We start from the raw sequence: 16,393 nt of genomic DNA on the forward strand, positions 1-16,393 counted from the left end.
AAGAATATGCTTTCAAGCCACGTAGACCAGTCACAAGAAGACAAATGAAAGAAGTGGAGAAAGCGCAGAAAGAGAAGGCACCTTTAAAAGTGCCTAGTACAGATGTACTTGAGGTTTTGACCAGAACAGTTCAAGCAGCCAAAAGTAAAAATAAGGGTAGTAGGGTCATCATCAGCCAAGGTGGAAATGTCATTGCTATCAAGCAACAAGCAGGAACAACACAAGAAGAAGTGCCTCAGATTAAAAATGTTTCTAAGGAAAGGGCAGTGAGATATGCAAATTATAAAAGGGCTGTGATAAAAGGCAGAACAAGTTTAATGAGCCAAACTGACTCAGTGTCTGATGCATATGTGTGGACGGTGCCAGCTCTGAAGCAGGCAAAAATCATGAAACAAATGAACACAAGCTTAAGAGCAGAAAACAAGGCTTTAAAGGAAGAAGTTAGCAGTTTAAAGAGGAAGCTAGGCAAACTAGCTGATTAATCCAAGGGGAAATTTGCTTTTCAAGTTTTGATAAATTTTGGTTGTCATCATTTTGAAACTTTTTGGAGCCTTTACACCTGTACAAAATAGCTGAAGAGATCACGGAGTTAAGTCATCAGTGCTTTAAGACTCATATGCTTTGTTTTCATTACCTACAGCAGTTTCGTAGCGCGCTACGAAACTGCTGTAGATGACTGTTTATGTGAAAAAAATGAAATTGATGCTGAGGTTAGCAAATCTTAAAAGGGATGACTCGAGGCCAGCATGGAGATTATACAAGACTATCTAAGCATTCAAAAGGTGACAGGTGTGAGTATGTAAGGAAAAGGTGAAATTTTTGTCTTTGGTTAAAGTCTTCCTAAAGTTACTTTATAGCCGAAATATTAGGGTTCTGGTAGGGTTACCGAAATTTTGAGTGGTACACCTATTTAGTTCACAAAGTGTCCAGATCATAAGGCATATTGAATTATGCGTGGTTATTAGAAGAAGTAAATGGCTTGGAGCATAGTCTTTTAATGCATGAAGACTAATGGGAGGCAGAGACCGTGAACATAGGACACAGATCCTCATCAGTTGATGAGTCATCCACATATCAAGTATCCGAAGCTGCTCATTCAGTGAATGTTCCTCCAGCATGTCTTGGCTATTACTGAAGTGATACAGGTGTCAAATTTCAAGAAAGCATCAATGCACACGAGGAGATAGACTTAGAGTTTCAATGGGAATGGGACTCTATGTTTTCACAGCGCAATACCTTTGTAATTAATTAGTTTGTTTAGATATGGATAAGGCAATTAATGATAGGATTTCGAGCTCCCTTCATGCTTGTTGAGGAGTCTCAAGTAGTTGTATTTTGGTTTTCCTATATATAGAAATGACTCTGATGTAAAAAAGGTTGGACATTTTATACAAAAACAGAGTTATTTGGGTCAGTGTAAAGACTTGTTACAGTAATAGTAAAACAGTGGTTGTTTCTTCTCAAGATTCTCAATGGATTATTTTGTTCAAATATGATGGTGGTGTTTTCTCTTATATGTTCTTTTACAGCCTTGTTATAACATAATCACTCAGAATTCATTTCTAATGCTCTGACTTCCTGTATGTTTGGCAAGCTGTGGTTTGTGTGAGATATGTTTGAACATCTAATGCAAAGAGCCTTGACTTCCATGAAATGACTGTGCTTTTGTTTATTAAATGTGTAAGACTCCATAGCCCAATGAAGACCAATTTGATATGTGTTCAACCAGCTTTGTTTTCATGAATTTGTAAAGAGTTAGCCATCTATTGTTGTGATTGATTTTTATCAAAAGTCTGTGAGAGAGCCCTCTCTGATCAAGGAGGCTAATCCTTGGTCTAAAGTCTGGTTGAAAGAGTTACATGAAATCTTGCTTAGCTGCAGCCCTTAGTACTGATTTTGTGATAACAGATCCATCAGATGGACGTGAAGACTACATTCCTCAATGGCCAAATTGAGGAAGAGGTGTACATAGAGTAGTCGGAAGGTTTTGAGACCTTCGATCGTGAGTCACATGTGTGTTGACTCAAGAGAGTGTTGTACGGGATGAAGCAAGCACCTTGTGCTTGGTACACCAGAATAGATAACTACTTCACCAGGTTGGGCTTCATAAAGAGTGAAGCGATGTGAACCTGTACCACATCGTGGTGAAAGGTAAGCTGTTGATCATCATACTTTATGTTTATGATCTCATATTGATTGGTGATGATCAGTTGATTGTGTCTTGCAAGAAGGACTTTGCAAGAGAATTCGAGATGAAAGACATGGGTCTCATGCATTACTTCCTTGTCATGGAAGTGTGGCAGAAGGATGGGGAGTTGTTTGTGTCTTAGGGCAAGTATGCCAACGAGATACTTAGGAGATTCCACATGGAGAAGTGCAAGCCCATGCAGACTCCTCTAGCAGTAACTGGAGGAAGGAGGTTGCTACTTCAAGAGAAGTTGTAGAGGCTACTGTGTATAGGCAGCTTGTGGGTTCACTAATGTACTTAGTGAACAAATGACCATATTTGTGCTATATGGTGAACCGGCTGAGTCAAGCGGTGGTTCAGCCTACCAAGATGTTTTGGAAGGTAGAAAATCATGTATTGAGATACCTCATAGGCACATCCCAGTATGGATTATGGTACAGACAGACAGAGGGAGTGAAGCTACAGGGCTTCACTAATGCAGATTGGGTAGGGAGTCCATCAGATCATAAGAGCACATCAGGAGGGATTTTTGACCTTGGGTCAGCGACAGTTTCTTGGTACAACAGGAAACAAAGGTCGGTTGCAGTCAGCTCGGTAGAGGCAGAATACATGGATGCAAGTTAGGCAGCATGTGAGGCCATTTAGGTGTGGAAAATCCTAGTTGGTTTGTTTTATCAGAGGATGTATCCAACTGTGATCTATTGTGATAATCAGAGTTGTATCAAACTCTCTGAGAATCCAGTATTTCATGATAGGTCCAAGCACATCGACATTCGGTATCATCATCTCAGAGACTATGTAGCGAGGAGGATCATGTTGCTGCAATATATTTTGACAGAGGAGAAAGATGCTGACATTTTGACAAAGGAATTGTCAAAGTGTAAATTCGAGTTCCATAGAGACAGAATCAGGGTGGAAGATAATCCCTTTCTTGTTTAGAGGGAGCGTTGAAATATGGTAACAAGAATATTCCAATTTAATTTGTCCTTGAATTAAATCGAGAATTAAAATCGAATTTAGTCTTAACAACTACTTGGAAATAATAAATTAATTTATTAATTAGTTGGAGAAATTCAAGTTAGAAGTCTTTCTGAAGTCATGCAAGAGTTATCCCTTAAATTAAGGAGATAAGATTGAGTTATATTTGAGTTGTAATTAGTTAACTTAGTTTAGTGAGTTAAGTCCAGTTAAATTAGTTCCAAACTGTTTAAGGAACTAATAATGAGTTAACAATTAGTTGATGCATTAATGCACTCAACTAGTGCTACTCTAGTTAACTGAATATTCCCTCATCATAACTCATGCATGTCTATTATGAGAAATACCCAATTGAGATAAATGTTCAAGGACAGTATGCTATAAGTTGCATGTGTTTTCTCATGGAGAAAACTCATGCATGTAGTCAAGGATTTATCCTTGAGGACTACACAGCTTTGAAGGGGGTTTTCCACATGGTAAAGGAGAATCATCCACAAGGAACAACGCAAGGAAATAGGAGCTTGGAGGGTAGAGAGGAAGGCTAGAGAGAAGCCAAGATTGCATGTGAGCATCTGTGAGGATTGTACTGAGAGTTGACTAGCTGTGAGAGCTACGAATTTGTATAATTCCTATGTAATTATACCATGTATGATAATAAAATAGTGTGGGGTTTTATCTGAGGATTTTCCCAAAGTATTTTCATGTGTATTGTGCCGTTGATTCTTCTTCTTTTGGTTATATTGTTCAGCTCGATCTTTAAGCTTCCGTAAATTGACAATAGAAGTAGGTTATAGTATTCTACTTTTATTTACATTTCACTATCAGGTTAAACTACACAGATTTTCAATAGATCAAACTCTAGTATTTGAGTGATCCATCTACCTCTCTTTCCATCAGTGTCTGGTTGAGTTAAAACAATTTTCACTGCACTGTTAGGAACATAAGCAGTAATAGGAGAATTTAGGACATACATCTTGAATTATTTTAGGGCTTGAATAAGGGCATAGGCTTGCTTCTCAATTATGTCATACTTAAGCTCAACATCTCTCATAACCTTACTGAGAAAGGCTATGGGTTGGTCATGGGAATCCTCATTCTTTTATAGTAGAACAACAACAAGGTTTGTTTCTGAGGCAAAGGAAAATACACTGAATGGTTTTGTGTAATCAGGGCTGGCCAAGGTGGGAGCTTCAAAGATATCTTTCTTGATCTGATCAAATGCATGCCTAGAAAATATAGTCCATTTAACTTCATGATCCTTTCAGAGCAGTTATATGTTTTACAATCTTAGCATAATTTGAGATGAATCTCCTTAAAAAATTAATCTTGCCTAGAAAAGCTTGAATCTCTTTCTTGTTTCTAGGTAAGGTCAATGTTTCAGTGGCAGACACATGCTTGGGATCAATCACTACTCCTTCTTTTGAAATTATATGGCCCAACAGTTTACCATCTTTGATAGAAAACATAGACTTTTTAGGATTCAATGATATTCCAAATTCCCTACACCTGTCAAAAACCTTCATCAAGTGCTTTAGATGTTTCTGATCATATTTAGAAAAAACAGTTATGTCATCAAGATAAATAACCACACATTTTTCTACCTGACCCACAAAAGCTACATCCATAACTCTCTGAAATGTTGCTACAGCATTGGTTAAGACAAATGGCATCCTAGCATACATGAATGTACCCCAGGGTGTAGTAAAGGCTATCTTCCCTTTGTTTGTTGAATCAACATTTCCCTGATTATAGCCTGAAAAACCATCAAGCATAGAAAGTCTTTGTGCTCCTGAAACAATTTGAAGTAACTGATCCATTTTGGGCAAAGGATAGTTATCTTTTAATGATGATTTGTTCAAATTTCTAAAGTCCACACAAAGTCTAATTTCCCCATTCTTCTTTCTAATAGGAACTAAATTTGCAACCCAATTAGAATATCTAAGAGGGAGAATAATCTGGGCATCTAGCATTTTCTTAATTTCCTTTTCTATAGTTGGTAGAAGAACTGGGTTGATCCTCCTAAGTTTTTGTTGATAAGGAACTGCTTCTGGCTTTAAAGGAATATTATGCTGTATTAATGAAGTATCATAGGTTTTTAGATCAACATAGGTCCATGCAAAAACATCCTTATAATTTTTAAGTAACTTAAGATATTGAGCTTTGATCTCAGGATCTAGAGATGCGCATATTTTGATGTTTTTGATATCATCATTTATTCCAATATTGATTTCTTCTATGTCATCTTGTGAAGAAATGGATTGAGGGTTTCTGAGGACATCATTTTGATCAAAAAAAATTTCTAAGGGAATGAGTCCTTTGGGAATAAAATTGTTAGACAATTGAATAATGTCATGATCAACATTTTTTGAATTGAAATTTGAAGTATCATTTCCATCTGTATTTTCATCTATTTCTGTTCTATCTTCATCAATTTGTAGAATTGAAAAATCATCTATAACTTACAAAAAATATTTCAAATGTTCATCATCTTCAAATATATGCCAATGTTTTAGATTGTCTGGGATGGATGGTCTATAATTGACTTGTATTTGATAGAGTACATTGGTCTGATCATGAATTTTAAATGAACTAGCAGAAATAGCTAAGGCATCTGCATGAATATTCTGATCTCTTGGAATATAAGTCAAATTAAAAGCATCAAAGAAGTTTTCAATTGAATCCCAAACTTCATTTCGATAAGACCTAAGTCTAGGATGCTTAGTCTGGCAATATTTCTCACTTGTTTGACAATAAGTTTTGAATCAGTAAAAACACTTAAGTTTTGAACCTTTAAGCTTTTGGCTAATTGGAGTCCTAAAAGGAAAGCTTCATATTTAGCCACATTATTAGTCACTTCGAAGTTGAGTTTGCATGATTGGGTTATATTTTCCTTTTCTGGTGAAATTAAAACTACCCCAACTCCTGCCCCATCTTTTGTACAAGAAACATCAACGAATAGTTTCCATACATCAGTTTGATTTGGTTAAGGAATTTCAATTACATCTTCTATTTTAACTTTAGTTTCATGTATTTGGTTTGAAGAGAGTTGAAAGCAACCAAAATCCTGATCAATTGCATAAATGGGATGGTTCCTTGGCTGGTCAGTTTTGCAAAAAGTGTGCACAAATATTACCTCTCTATATAACCTTAGTTGTTCTCCCCCATAAACTAGAATAGTGGCATAAGACATATCCATATGAAGAGTTCCCCCTAATTTGACACAAGAAGACCTAGAAAGGAGCATTCTAAATTTGGGAGGGATATCTGTGACAACTATATCAAGCACTACACTTTTCACTAGAATTTTGGCAAGGGTGACTACTAAATCCTTAATCAATACTAAGCAGGGAATCCTTTTAGAATCAAAGGTGTATAGGTCATGACAGGATCTAGTTATGTCAAGTTTCAGATGGTCCATAATAGTTTTTTGCATGAGGTTATGTGATGCTCCAGAATCAAGCATACAATTATATAACGTGGAATCATTTGTCTTAAGAGTCACATAGAAAGAAGGCACCTGTTCCTCTATCATGTCTGAGCTAGGACCAAAGAAAACTGTTGGTTTTTCATCTTGCAGACTAATGATACCACTTTCAGCATCAACCGAGGTGTTTTGTATCCATTTGGAGACTTGATTTTTATACCCAGTGTTATGAAACTAGCTCATAAAAAGATAGAAAAGATAGATGAACGCCTTAGAAATAAGCCTCTTCGAGGGGGAAACCTCCTTTACATTACACAAATGAACAATTCTTGGATGCTACAAATGACAAGACCTCCTTTCTATATATAGGAGTCTAAGGATTCATAATATAATCAGAGCCGACATAACAATAATAATGTAAGGGCACAATAATAACAATAGTGGGCTTTTATGGGGAACAATAGTAACAATATGGGGACTACATGGGTACAACAATATAATAAGGGGGTTGTACTAATAACAATAAGGGGTTACACTAGTAGTATAGAGGCCTAACGTGCCCCTCTCCTTCAAAAAGTGTTGTCTTCAATGCTTGAGTAGTTCTTGATGCTTCTGTAGAATATTATTGTCCTCCCATGTGGAATCTTCAGTAGGTAAGTTCTTCCACTTGATGAGATACTCTGAAATTGATTGATTTCATAGCTATCAGGTTCTTGTTTCTGTGACTACTCCAGGTTCCAATACGATTTTTCCTTCCTCTTCAAGTTCTGGCAATATTGTTTGAATTGGGATCTTCTGCAACTTTTGAATGAGTGGCCACACTTCTTCGTCCTTCTTCCATTCATCCCTTGCTTCATTTATCTAATCTAGTTGGATAATAGAAATAGCACAAAAAAATGCTTCAACATCCTCATCCTTTCTTGAGAGTGCATTTGCAACAAAATTTTGCTTCCCTTTTCTATAGATGATGTCAAACTCATAACCCAATATATTTGTGACCCAATTTTTTTGTTCTTCTATAGATAATATTTGTTCTAAAAAGTATTTAAGACTATCATGATCCATTTTTACCTTGAAGTGTCTTCCCATTCGGTAAGGTCGCCATTTCTTAAGTGCATGTAGTATTTCCAACATTTCCTTCTCATAAATAGCTTGCTTGAGATGTAGCAGTAAAAATACCCAATCACCTACATCAAAACATTTTTCACTACAATGTTGATCTACCTGTTGTTTCATTCGATTTTTGCACCAAAGTGGCATTATCCTTTAAAAGTTGGAGAAATTGTTGTTGATGCTCGATGTGATCTTTCACTGCTTGAACCTTTTTCTTCTTGATATGTCCTTCTATCTTGAGAGTTTGAGGAGTGGTAATTTCTTCCAATGCTTTACAAGATATGGCCAGATTCATTTCTTGATGCTCGATGTGATCTTTCACTTCTTGAACATTTTTCTTCTTGATATGTCCTTCTATCTTGATAATTTGAGTGGTAATTCCGGCCAATGCATTACAAGATATGGTTGTCTTCATTTCTTCTTTCTCGATGTATTCTTTCACTTCTTTCACTTTTTTCTTCTTGATATGGCCTTCTATCTTGAGAGTTTGAGGAGTGGTAATTCTTGCCAATGCTTTACAAGATATGGCTGGATTCATTTCTTCTTTCTCTGGGGTTGGTTCCTAGTGTATATACTCTTCTTTTGATGTTTCTTGATCCTTCTCTTCCTCCTATTCATAATCTATGTAGAATAATTTCTTCTCAGCACACTTATGACCTTTAGTGCATTTGCTATCACAGTTGTAACAAATCCCTTTTTCTCTTTTCTCTTCCAATTGTTGTGGTGTAACCCTTGTAGGTTGTGGAAGTCCAGGAGAAACAACACTTCCATTATTATAGTTGTGAGGGGTAGACTTCCTTGTTGCCATAAATTTATTTTCCACTATGTAACAAAGCTCTTTTACTCTTTCCAATTGTTGTGGTGTTGCTCTAAAGAAGGTGTTTCTCTTTGTATCCTCATAATGTGCTATCATTTCCTCCGTGAAAATTGACCACGTAACAAGTTGTTTACGAGAACAAAGCCCTTTATACCATAAAAATTGATTCGGTTCTAAATATGAAGATGCAATACATACCTTTTTGTAACAGTGGTACACCATGTAGATCAAAATATTGCTCCATCTGAAGTATCCAATTTACTGGATCCTTACCATCAAACTTTCCCATATCGCCTTTTCTTGATTTTAGGAGCTCGATCTTCAAACGAATATAACTCTGTAATTACGGTTCTTCCAGTTCTAAAATTGCAATCTGCAGTAGCCCTCTGTGTCCTCTTTCCAATGCCACCAGTCTGATCCAAATTGGATTCTCCAAGGAAGAGTTATGCCAAATCTCCCAAGATGACCTGATTATATACCTTTTCAGAAGAGCGAACTTGTATGAGGTGCCACGTGTCACTGTTTTTACCTTCGGGTCTAAAAAATATACACAGGAAACTACAGTCCATCCTCTTTCTATAACTTCTTACGAAATTGCAATTTGATCCTCAAAACAAAAGTTATGATGATTTTCCCAAGATCACCTATTTGGAATGTAATTTAGGAGTCTGTAAAAAGACCAACTTCCACAGATCATATCTCTGCAAATATAGCGTGAAAAGCTCTGAAATTTGGATCCGAGGTTCAACAAAATTTCGTCTCAAATGGGTTTTTTTTTTCGCTTCTGAAACGTCATATAAAAAGAGTTATAGTGAAAATTCCACGATGACCTATTTGGAGTAGCGAAACCCTAGAATCCAAAGCTCTGATACCAAATGTTATGAAACCAGCTCACAAAAAGATAGAAGAGATAGATGAACGCCTTAGAAATAAGCCTCTTCGAGGGGGAAACCTCCTTTACATTACACAAATGAACAATTCTTGGATGCTACAAATGACAAGACCTCATTTCTATATATAGGAGTCTAAGGAGTCATAATATAATCAGAGCCGACATAACAATAATAATGTAAGGGCACAATAATAACAATAGTGGGCTTCTATGGGGCACAATAGTAACAACATGGGGACTACATGGGTACAACAATATAATAAGGGGGTTTTACTAATAACAATAAGGGGTTACACTAGTAGTATAGGGGCCTAACACCTAGGGTTTTTGGAAAGTTCTGAAAGTGGAATCAGGATTTTAACTCTTTCTAACTCTTTTTCAACATTAAAAGTAGTCAAAGCATTTTTATCATTTTGAGCAATATCAGTTGAATGATTTAATGGTCAAATAACAATTGTTTGAGTTTCAACAGCTTTAGTACGAGGTTCAATTATTGGAGTCTCCTTAGGAGGTCTTCCAAGTCTAGGTCTAGGCTTAAGATCATATCTCTTGTTCAACTCCGCAATTAAAAATTCAGATAAGGCATGGTATTTAGAAACCTGTGAGGATTCTTGATCTTCTTGAACTTGATTTTGTTGTGAGAGAGGAATCATGACTATTTGATTAGAAGAAGTATCCATGTTACTGATATCTTCAGTAATAGTCATAATATTTTCATCAAGTTGCTGGTCATCTATTAGTATAGGAGTGGGAACCTACTGATCATTACTAGGTCTTTGAAGAATGTGTAATTGTGGATTCCTTCTATACTGACCTTGATTTTGATTTTGGGGTCTAGTAACTGTTTATTGAACTGTCCTAGGTTGAGTCTCAATCTTGGAAATTCTATTAGATAGATTTCTAAGAAGAGAAGTTATTTTATCTATTTTAGAATCTTCAGTTTTAGTCTTAGAAGAACTAGAGGAACTAGAGGCTTCTTGAATAGATTTGAGTTTTCTTTGGGCCTTTTCCTCTTTAGATTTCAAGGAAGTCGAAGCAACCCTATTTTATTCCACCTCTATAACATTTGTTTGCATATCTTCAAGATTTCTTGAAGTTCTCTCTCTTAGCATTACAACAAAATCATCGTCAAGGGCTTTAGAAAACCTAGACTTAGCTACTGCTATAGGGGGTTTATAATCAGGGGCCATCTTATGATAAAGTTTATTGAACCTTTTGATAAAATATTATACAGGTTCACCAAAGTTTCTTTTAAGTTCTTCAAATTCAGTCAGAAAGTAAAGAGGATATTTCCTTACACCCCATTGGTTTTTAAATATGTTTGTAAGCTCTTCCCAATTTCTAATGGAATTCACAGATAATTGCCTAAACCAGATCCTAACATTTCCTTCAAGTGACTATACAAACAATCTCATGTAAAAATTTTCTTGTTCAATATTCATGTTGTCTGCAAAGTCCAGAAAAGCTTGAATATGGTCCTTAGTTGTGGGACCCATTTCTCCATTATACCTGGGAAGGTATTTTAAGTATCCAGCTGGGAATGCATCGAGGTTAGCAGGTGTTAAGTTATGGTATGTTCTATGATTATAACACTTTACGTCTTTTCCTTATTATATTACATAGATTAGCAATCACATGTACATAAAGTAAAGTGAAAATAGAACATTAAACGATCGATAGAAAACAAGCCAAGACAAGAGACACAAGATGTGGCGGCTAGCCAGGGACAAACCCCACAATGTGTGGGGAAACCCTTTGATCAAATCTTCTTTTATCTTCAATAATTCAGAAGAGAGAAATAGTACAATAAATCTGATTCATATCAGCAGTAGCAAACCCTAGATCAATAGCATCAGCATTAGCGACTTCATCATCAAACTAGGGCAGATGATATCTCACAAACCGTTTGTCAGATCGGCTTGATTTCACCACCAAAAGTTGCGGCTTTAAGAGGAGGTTTAGATGAACCTATAGTGCAGTTTAGATGAGGAGATCTTCTATTCTACGCAGGTCAATCTTTACTTTTGCAATTGCAACTTCAGTTTCAACAGCTTCCGACTTCAAACTAGGGCAGTGGATATCTTGCAAACTGTCCGTTGGATTAACTTGATTCCACCACAAAAAGTTGCGGCTTTCAGAGGAGGTTCAGATGAACCTACAACGTAGTTCATATGAGGAGATCTTCTAGTCCACACAGGTCAATATTTACTTCTACAGTTGCAGCTTCATTTTCACCAGCTTTCAGCTTCACATGTGTGAGGGAGAGACCCTTTTCTGCGCAGTAGAGAAGAGACTCTTTTCTGTGCAATAGAGAGAGAGATGTGATGAGATGAGTGAGTCCAAATGAGGAAAATTCCTCTCGTATTTATACACAATGTTTGTGTTTGAATAGATGCGACTGTTGGGCTTTTGAGCCTACATGAGTTGTAGGCCAGCTTGATAATAATTCTATAATCAAAACAAATTCATATCTCCATGAATACTTATTAGAATCAGATGATATTTATATCAATCCTACACCTCTCGATGAGAGGAATCTAATAAAAATATTATTAGCCATGAATAAGACGACCCACATGAATTTTTTCCCTAGTTGCCAATTTTAACACTCCCTCTCAACTAGGGAGAACTTCATTTGCAATCTGTCTATCGGTCGTTACTATTCATCCATCAAATGCAATGTCCTATACAGCCTATCCCTTACCCTACTCTGCTCTATTCTGCCTATTCTACTTTGTCTTGTTCTGCCCTGTACTGATCTGTATTGTTCTGCTCTGCTCTTGCATTGTTTTGTTCTGATCTGCTTTTTTCTGAATTATGAAGAAGAACAAATGATCGAGGATGTATCATATTGACTCAAAGTCAGCCTCAGAGTATGTACCACTGGTCCCAAACCAGTCTCAACCAACCCAAAGTCAGCGTCATAGTGAGTACAACTCCACCGGTCCCATACTAGTATCATCCTCCACTGACTCAAAGTCAGTCTCAGAGTGCGTACCACTGGTCCCAGACCAGTCTCAACTGACCCGAAGTCAGCTTCATAGTAAGTACCACTCCTACCACTAGTCCCAGACCAGTATCGCAGTCTTAGAGAGTGTACCACTGGTCCCAGACCAGTCTCAACTGACTCAAAGTCAGCGTCATAGTAAGTACAACTCCACTGGTCCTAGACTAGTATCATCCTCCACTGACTCAAAGTCAGCCTCAGAGTGCGTACCACTGGTCCCAGACCAGTCTCAACTGACCCGAAGTCAGCTTCATAGTAAGTACCACTCCTACCACTGGTCCCAGACTAGTATCGCAGTCTCAGAGAGTGTACCACTGGTCCCAGACCAGTCTCAACTGACCCGAAGTCAGCGTCATAGTATGGTACAACTCTCACTGGTCCCAAACCAGTACTGCACTGACACGAAGTCAGTCTTAGAGTATGTACCACTGGTCCCAGACTAGTCTCAACCGACCTGAAGTCAGTGTCATAGTATGGTACAAATCCTACCACTAGTCCCAGACCAGTATCATTGATCCCAGATCAATGGAGGTCATCCTAGCGTAGGGAGTACAGTAGATACAACGATGCGTCCATCGGTACTACTATGGTCCCTAACTTCATTTCCCTGCTCATTGATTAGATGAGAGGTACTTCCCATGAGTCCCAGACTGCATGGGTAGGATGCCTCGATAGGAGAACTAATCAGTCCTATCCTCATAGGAGAACACATCAATCCTGTTATAATCACCATGTAGAACACATCAATCCAAGCCGCCATGGAGAACACATCAATCCAGCCCTCACAGGAGAACTAATCATCTTGCTACACAGGAGAGTGAATCATCCTATTCCACAAGAGAGCGAATCATCTTGTCCCACAAGAGAGTGAATCATCTTGTTCCAGTGCGCACCACCAGGGGAGGGTGAGTCACCCTGTGGTCGTATGTTGCTCCAGTAAGAACTGCAAGCCCTTAGAGCTCCCAGAGCTTAATGTATGCAACATGCAAGACCCTTGTACAAGGGTTTCTTGATGACTCCAAGTCATTTGGGAAAATCACAGATTAGATCTTTCCTTGGGGCTTTGACAAGGTGTATCGACCTATACATCATCTTAATGCGATGGATCCTTTTTGCTCATTGACTTACCATATCCCAGATGATGTTTATCTATTGGAGTAATCGACGAATACAGGATTCCTCAATAATTGAATCCCACCTCTGGTTGTTATCGAGAATCACAGTGGTATGTGTTCAAATATCTCACTGAAGAGCTTCCCCAACCAGGCAGCTTCATACGAGATCATACTTGTAGATATGTATCTGGTCTCAGCGGTGCTTATGGCAACCAACTTCTGCTTCCTGTTCATCCATTATATCGAAGCAGAATCCAAGAGAAACAACACTAAAAAGTGCTCCAGTGATCCTCCACACTACCTGCCTAATCAACATCATGCAGTTTCATATTTCCGACAGTGTATCTCAAGCCATGAGAAATTGTGTCCTAAAGACATCTCAGAAGATTCTTGGCACCAATCTAGTGAGGCTCAACCAAATATGAGCTCACAATGCTAACTGTAAAACATATGTTCAGACGAAGGTTCACCAAGAACATCAACGCAAATGAGTTTTAGAAACTCAGAGGCATTTCCCAAATCTGGTCCGACATCACTACCATATAACTTTTGAAAGTTAAGATCCTTGAGGTAGTCGCAGGCTTGCAGTCCACCATACCAAATTTTTTCAGAATCTTCACCACATATTTTCCTTGAGATAGGAAAATTTCCCTTGGCTTCTGCCACACTTCAAGTCCTTGATTCTTCATTTCAAATTCAGAAGCCAACTCCCTCTTACATTTGTGAATGAGAGGGTATGCACCTGTTAGAAAGAGGTCATCCACATACAACACCAGTATGAGAGGCTTGTCATCCTCAACCTTAAAGTAAAGGTTAGGATCAACTTCACTTGTAGTGAATCCCAGCTTCATCAAGTAGCTATCGATCCTCTCATACCATGCTTAGGGTGCTTGCTTCAGTCGATAGAGAGCCTTCTTCAACCTACATACATGAGATTTTCAATCATAAATCTCAAATCCTTCGGGTTGCTCCACATGGACCTCTTCTTTGATCGAGCAATGCAAGAACGTAGTCTTGACATCCATATGATGTAGGTTCCATCCTTGTGAAGTGGCAAGGGATATGATCGAGCGGATGGTCGCATATTTGGCAACAGGTGCAAATATCTCATCATAGTCTATACCTTCCTTTTGGGAGAAACCACGAGCAACAAAACGAGCCTTATACTTTTCCGTACTTCCATCTGCTGCATGCTTTATCTTGTAAAGGCATTTGGAAGTAACAACTGTCTTGTCCTGGGGTCTAGGAACTACTCCCCAGACATCATTCTTCATGATAGAATCATGTTCTTCAGTCATAGCATCCTTCCATACTTGATGCTTGATGGCATCTGAGAATGATGAAGGCTCATTTTGTATGATTGTTCTCATGATGGTCAGGTATCCCTGATACCTATTAGGTTTCTTACTTTCATGAAAGGTTCCTCGGGGTGCAGCATGTCCTTCAGCATCATCAAGTAGCCCCCTAAGCCATGAAGGCATCTTCCTGGAAGAGGAAGGCTCAGGGGGATAAATAGGATCCATTGGTTCTTCCACATTAGGCATTGTTACATCATCTACCCATAGAGATAGCTTCCACAATCGTACGGTGCCACACCATTCTGCTCTGGAGTATGTGGTGTAGTAGTGTCCCTCTTAATGCCAACCTCAGGTATGCCTGAGTGAACCAACTGTAATATTTTAGAGGTCTTGCTTAGGCTTGAGGGGAATGGTCCCCTTTTGAGCTTTCCTTCGACACATCCTGGACATACACCTTCTTTCTATACTCAGAATTTGGGAATCCTTGTCACCATTTGTCTTACACTGAGTAGAGATTTATAATGAAGGGGAGCAAACCTTCGATTCCAAAGTTTGGACTGAAGAGGTGTCATAAGACATGACACCTAATGGACATCCATTGACCTGATATAATGAATCAACATGAAACCCAAGAGTAAAGGCATCTTTAACATTATTTTTCCATATACGTACCTTGCCATCGCTGAAGGTTACCTTGTAGCCTTTGTCTTCCATTGCCAAGATGGACACCAGGTTCTTTTTGAGGTCAGGTGCATTTAATACATCCTGGAATTTCTAGCCTTCTTGAATGGTTGTCTTCTTCCTTGATTCCCAACTTTCCTCTTACCTTTGCTATAGAATTTGTCATTCCTTTGATTTCCATCAGAGGGATTTTGATCATCGTCCCGGTGTGAGTCATTTCTATTAGGGCACTCCCTTGCATAGTGACTTGCTTTATCACAGATGTAACATCGTCCTTTTCTTCCACCCTTAGGTCCAGCTGTTCCTTTTGATTTAGTCCCAGAATTATTTCTTTTCTTAGTATAAGAAGAAAAGGCAGCAGGAGGATCTTTAGGCATGGGCATTTCTTGCTTTTCTTCTTGAATGCATCTAGCCATTAATTCCTCAAAACCAGGAATTACATTATTGTTCAGAAGAGTAGTCTTGAACACGTACCATTCAGATGGTAATCCTCCAAGAGTCGTGAGTGCCATTTCTCTATCAGTACTAGTCTCCCCAATAGATAGGAGATCATTCTTGATCTCGGTGATTCTTAAGAAGTATGCTTGCATACTCTCATCTTTACCCTTATGAATTTCCTTCAGCTTATTTCTAAGAAACAAAACTTGATTTGCATCATTAACTTTAAATAAAATCACCAGTCTATTGTAGATTTCCTTGGAGGTGTCTAATTCAAAGATGTAGGCCACCAAGTGCTTGTCAATAGAGTCCCGGATGATCTTCTTCGCTTTAATTTCTCCCTTCTTCCATTTGTTCCTGGTAGCAGGAGGTGCATTTGATGAAGGCTCAACAATATTGCCTCTCACATGATCCAACACTCCTTGATTCTCAAGGGTTAGAT

This window comes from Pinus tabuliformis, chromosome X, assembly GCF_031772625.1.
Source record: "Pinus tabuliformis cultivar Carrire ecotype Pingquan chromosome X, CPIR1, whole genome shotgun sequence".
Lineage (NCBI taxonomy): Eukaryota > Viridiplantae > Streptophyta > Pinopsida > Pinales > Pinaceae > Pinus > Pinus tabuliformis.